The sequence below is a fragment of the Microtus ochrogaster genome, chromosome 2 (genome assembly GCF_000317375.1).
Source record: "Microtus ochrogaster isolate Prairie Vole_2 chromosome 2, MicOch1.0, whole genome shotgun sequence".
NCBI classification, from domain to species: domain Eukaryota; kingdom Metazoa; phylum Chordata; class Mammalia; order Rodentia; family Cricetidae; genus Microtus; species Microtus ochrogaster.
The window spans coordinates 67,896,052-67,901,511 of record NC_022010.1 but is presented as its reverse complement, the minus strand read 5'-3'; the positions used below and the strand labels follow the sequence as shown (position 1 = coordinate 67,901,511).

General features: G+C 47.0%; 1 protein-coding gene across 1 annotated transcript in view; it reads left to right on the top strand.

Moving 5' to 3' along the window:
- LOC102001875 (SH3 domain-binding glutamic acid-rich protein) overlaps positions 1-1,968 on the top strand; it is an 18,864-nt gene extending 16,896 nt beyond the window's left edge. Inside the window, exon 8 of the mRNA XM_013352628.2 lies at positions 1,637-1,968. The gene's annotated coding sequence lies outside the window, so the exon portion shown is untranslated. The remainder of the gene's footprint in view (positions 1-1,636) is intronic.
- The last annotated feature ends 3,492 nt before the right edge of the window (positions 1,969-5,460 follow it).

Below are 5,460 nucleotides of genomic sequence, written 5' to 3'. Positions count from 1 at the left end.
TGAACAGTGTGGACATTCTTCCTCAACATTCTTATGGACAAGATGCTGATACCAAGATGGTTAGTATGCCCAGGTGGTGGTGGTGCACACCTTATTCCCAGCACTTGGCTAGAGGCAGAGACAGGTGGATCTTTGTGAGTTCCAGACCATTCAGGTCTACAGAGTGAGTTCCAGGACAGCCAGAGCTACACAGAGAAAAAAAGAAAAAAGAAAAATAAGACAGTTAATGTTTTGTTGGAGCTGGTGAGGATGTCTGTCACAGTTCATTATTAGACTATAAAAAAAGTATTGTGCTCCATTTATATTACAGTAGATCTAGGGCATGGCTTGATGTCTCCCCACCACTTTTCTTCATGCTGGTGACACACAGACCTCTCAACTGTCTGTTCCTCTGTAATGATTCCACTGCTAAGGAATGATTTGTGGCTCATATTTAAGAAAGAGAAAGTTAGCAGTTTTATGAAATCCCATCTGAAGAATCAGGAAAAAAACGCAAAAGTGATGGTTTTATCATCGAACCAGCAGCAAAGCCAAAGGCTACAGAGCCGCAGCCTCGCGAGCACCATGCAAATCCACTGATAGCCACGCTACTTGCAGGGTTCCTTAAAAACTATGCAGTTTTAGTATGATGACCATGAAAATACTGAATGTGAACTGGCTCAGTGGAGAGAGATGCCTTAGTGTTTGGATGGTGTCCAGGTCCAATTCCAAAGTTAAAATAAAAATGAAAGACCAGTGTGAGGCCGTGTGGATTATTTTGTCTGTTTCTCTGAGGGTGCTGGGTTGGAACTCAGCCCTCTGCAGTCTGTTAAATACCTGGATGTGAAGGCATGGACCAGGAGGCTCTCGGCTTCTCCCTTGGCTCCCACTGGTTCAGTGACTTTCTTTCAACTGTGCCATGGTTGGCAGCAGGACCCATCTCTGGGAACAACTCAGCTTCCACAGGCCACCCTGTCTCGGTGCCTAGGAATTCATACTCAGTTTGAAAACACAATCTCTGGAGAACATGGCAGTGAACAGAACCGTGAAGACAGACAGTCTCCTGTCCAGTTTAGAGTTAGACTCCAAACTGGTGCTTGAGTCTGAGAAGCGAACTCTACCTCCCGAGGCCGGAGAGATGGTTCAGTAATAAAGAGTACTTGCTGCTCTTCCAGAGGACCAAGCTTAGTTCCTACCACCTACCCTGCCTGCAACTCAAGCTCCAAGGGATCTGATGCCCTCTTCTGGCCTCCATGGGCACCCTCATATGTACATCACACACACTCACACATTCACACGTATGAAAATAAAGATAAGTAAATAAATAGACCCTACTCCCCAACGCTTGCCTCTCGACACGGCCTCCTACTGTAACCTTGCATTGCTGGAATTCCCTCCTAGGGACTCAGTTGTCGATGCAGCCTCTGCTTTCCAGGAACAGATAGCAGGGAAACTAGTTAGAAGGCCGGCCTTTCTTCTGGTGTTTGAGATGTTAGCTCTGGCAGCCAGTGCAAATCTGGCTTGGTTCTCACCAAACTTACTTTCTCTTCTCTGCTCTGGGGCCAGAAAAGGTAAACTGTGGTCCCATTAAATAGCAAAGACTGCAGTAAACACTCGCGTCTTTAACAGTCTTCTCCCACTCCTTCCTTTCTTTTAGGATATCCGAGAAACGAGGCCACATTTCAACTCTCTCCACTAAGTTGGTAAAATCTTCACCGAGGACTTGTGCCCTGCGATGCAGTTGGGTGTGTTTGGGTTCCTACTGCACTGTATCACCGTGTGCTGAATATGAGGACTGCACGCGTACTTACCATTCTTGGTCTTTGCTTAGGTTTTGTTTCTTTTGCTGCACACAAGTAGACCTTCCGTTAATACTCTGCGAACAGTCTTACTGCAATGCAGGAGTGTTTCCCTGTGTACTGCTTGTTTAAGGCTTGGCTTTCAAAATGAAACACTTCCCGGAGAGCAATCGTAGATAAAGATTGATAGCAAGAATCTGTCTGGTCTTCCTGCTTTCTTTCCCCTTTCCCTCTGCTCACGTTTTTATCTCCTGTGGACTTGAACTTGCTCTGTCTGTTCAGACTAAGTTGTCTGTATCCCGAGGTAGATTGTTTCTGTTGCACTAATTGGTTCAGGTTGTCAAATGGAACCGACTGTCTTGTATCACAGCTTGTGTAACACAAAGTGCTGTGTATCCTGTCTGGACCCTGACTGCCGCCCACACCTGCAGGGATGTGGCTAAGACAAGACGTCTGCTGCCTCATGGCCTGAACATTTCTGAGGTGCAGGAACAGTTACGTCTGCTCCTCTGGCTGCTGACTGATTTGCAGCCTTAGCCTGGGGTGTGCGTTAGCAACTGCTACTACAGTCGTCATGGGTGCGTGGTACACAGACATGTGTTTATATAAAATATCCACACACATAAAAATAAATAAACTTTACAGTGTGTAATTTTTTCTAAAATTAAAAGATCAAGCCAGGCAGTGGTGGCCCACACCTTTAATGCTAGCACAAGGGAGGCAGAGGCAGGGAGATATCTGAGTTCAAGGCCAGCCTGGTCTACTTACTGAGTTCCAGGATAGACAGGGCTAAAGAGAAAAACCCTGTCTCAGTAAATCAAAGAGCAGATCAAATGTTCAAAGTCAGGTTAAATTCATAGTGAGTTTATAACAGAGCAAGCTAAATATTACAGAGAAAATAGTGAGTTTATGAAGATATGCCGCATTGAGAAGCAATCGCTCTCCTTAGCTACTGAAAGCAACCGAGGACCGCACACTCACCTCGGACTCAGCCCCTACCAATCTGCTAGCTGCTCTAACCTTATCTTCCATTCACCAGAGAGTGTGTAATGGCCACAAGATGTCCCTGGGGCCTGAAAACCTCCAGAGAAAGGTCTGAGTAATCTATGTCCTTCAAGAACTTCTAATAATGTCCTTGGCTGCTGAGACCCTAAACTCCTTTTACCACACCCAGTCCTGTCCGAAAAACACCACTAGAAACCCGTGAGCAACCTATGTCCTCCATCTGCACCCAGCTGTGTGTGCACCTGCTTGGTTTCTGTTCAAACACACCCTGAAATACATTCCTACCTCCCCCTTCAAGAACCACAGAAAATGGGCAATGTGACCTAGCCTGCTTTGGGGGTTTCCTCTGAGCGAACTGTTAGGAAGCTCCCTACTTACGGTCTTACGTCTATGCAGAAATTGATGCACATAAGATTAAAGTCAGAGGTATCTTGAGTAGGGAGCAAAAGCTTGCATAAACCAAGCCTGTCAGTCAAAACTGAACCACCTGTGCCGTGCCCTTCGCAGCCAAACTCCTTATCTGACACCCATAAAAGAAAGCCCCAAGCAATAACAATAAAACACATTTCTTCTGATCTGTACTAGCACTTCGTTGGAACTAAGCAGTCCTGCTGCTTCGCAATCTTGAATCATCCTTGGAAACATCCGGCCCAGAACCCGCCACTCACCCGCAGTAACAATCACGCATCCGTAAGTGGAGCCCTGGGTCATTGCTCCGTACACGGTTCAGTCCTCACTTCCTGAGACCATTGTCCTTTCTATTTCCTTCCTCCAAAACACATGCAGAAAATAAGCAAACCAAGAAATGCACACTAGGTAAGCAATACATAAAATAATAAGTAAATACCAGGGGGTAAAAGCAAGCCACGCTCTTACTACAGAACCTCTGCGCTCGCCCTGTCCCCTCCCCTGCAACTGTTGCCACAGAGCGAAACAAACCGGAATTCAGACACATTTTCCCCTCACTAAATTGTTCAAATTACGCTCTCCTCTTTTTCTGAGACAATGTTGCGTCTCAGGCTGGATGCTTTCCGGGAGGGCATTTCACTAACTGCGGACCTGCTCTGTCTTGAGTCTTCAGCGTGCGGGTGGTTATCGGAGGACGGTTAACATCCTTGATGACGCAGCTGCGTGTCTGTGAGAAGCAGACAGCAAAGCAGCAGTCGGACTGCTCCTGGTCATCGGGGGGTTTTAAGGCGGACTCTGAGGAGAGACTGAGGTCAGGGACTGCACCTATGTGAGGAGTCTGTGACTGCTAAGAAGGCGCCTGGGTCACTCAGGAACATGCTCCCGCTGACTCTCACGCTCACTTATCTGTTCATAAAGCAACCATGGAGGGGGTGGGGAAGCTAGGACTCACTTTCTTCCCCGGGAGTCATCAGCCTGAAAGCTTGTCCAGGCCACCACCACAGACAGGAGCCTCCCCGTGCCCACTAGAACAGAAAATCCTTTGTTATAGGGATTAACCCCCAACCCCAGAGCCTTGAGCTCTGGGAACTACTTTGTGGATTGCAATGGTGTTGCCATGGTTACTTGGCTTGCCCTTCACAGTGGGTCCCTAAACCTTGACACAAAACCTTCAGGAAAACAAAATAAAATTCAAATTGAAGTGCAGACTACTAAATTAGCTTCCATGACCAGCTGTTGGTGTCGAATTGCAACAATGATTTGGAAGAGGAAAGACAGGAGAGGGGACTGGGGAGAAGCTCCCCCCCCTCGGGTAAAGTGCTTGCAGGGTGAGCATGAGGGCTGCAGTGTGGACCCCAGCACCCAGGTAAATACCAGTCATGTGCGGTGGCTGCCTATAAATCCAGCAGAAGGTAGAGACTGGATCCCTACTCGACTAGCCAAATCTGTGAGCTCTGGGTTCAAGTGAGAAAATCGGCCTCAGTAGACAAGATGAAGAGCAAACAAGGAAAACACCCAACGTCAGCCTCCAGCCTTCACATGCGCATCCCATGTACACACTGATGCAGGCACCTCTAAACACATGTGTACCCAGACATAAGAAACCACACGCACATACATACACAAACCCATATACACCCATACATACATACACACATACAGATACATACACATGCACACACACATACATATACACACATACACACACACATACACAAACAAGGTATGTAAAACACGACTTTGCTCACCATCTGTAATTGCTCACTGTCTGAGTTTTCCATCGAGCAGCACAACCCATTGCGTGCTCCCCAGGTTGAGATCTTGTATGAACAAGCTTGCTTTTCTGTTTGTAGTCACACAGTTTCTGCTGGGCTCATTCTCTGTCACTGAAGAGTAATCTGCCCTGGTTCCAGTACTCGTGAGTGGGGACTGGAGAGATGGCTCAGAGGTTAAGAGCATTGGCTGCTCTTCCAGAGGTCCTGAGTTCAATCCCAGCAACTCACAACCATCTATGAGATCTGGTGCCCTCTTCTGGTGGGCAGGCATACATGCAGACAGAACATTGTATACATAATAAATAAATTAAATTAAAAAAAAACTGTAAGCCAGTACTCATGAGTGCTGCGTCTGTGGCATAGGCACCTTTACACGGATATCAGCATCGTATCTACTTCACGTCTCTCCCAGGAAACCACATGAAAAGAGCCTCAGTAAAATAAAAACACGGGGAGATGGTTCAGTCTGTAAAGGGCTGGCTGTGCAGGCTCCA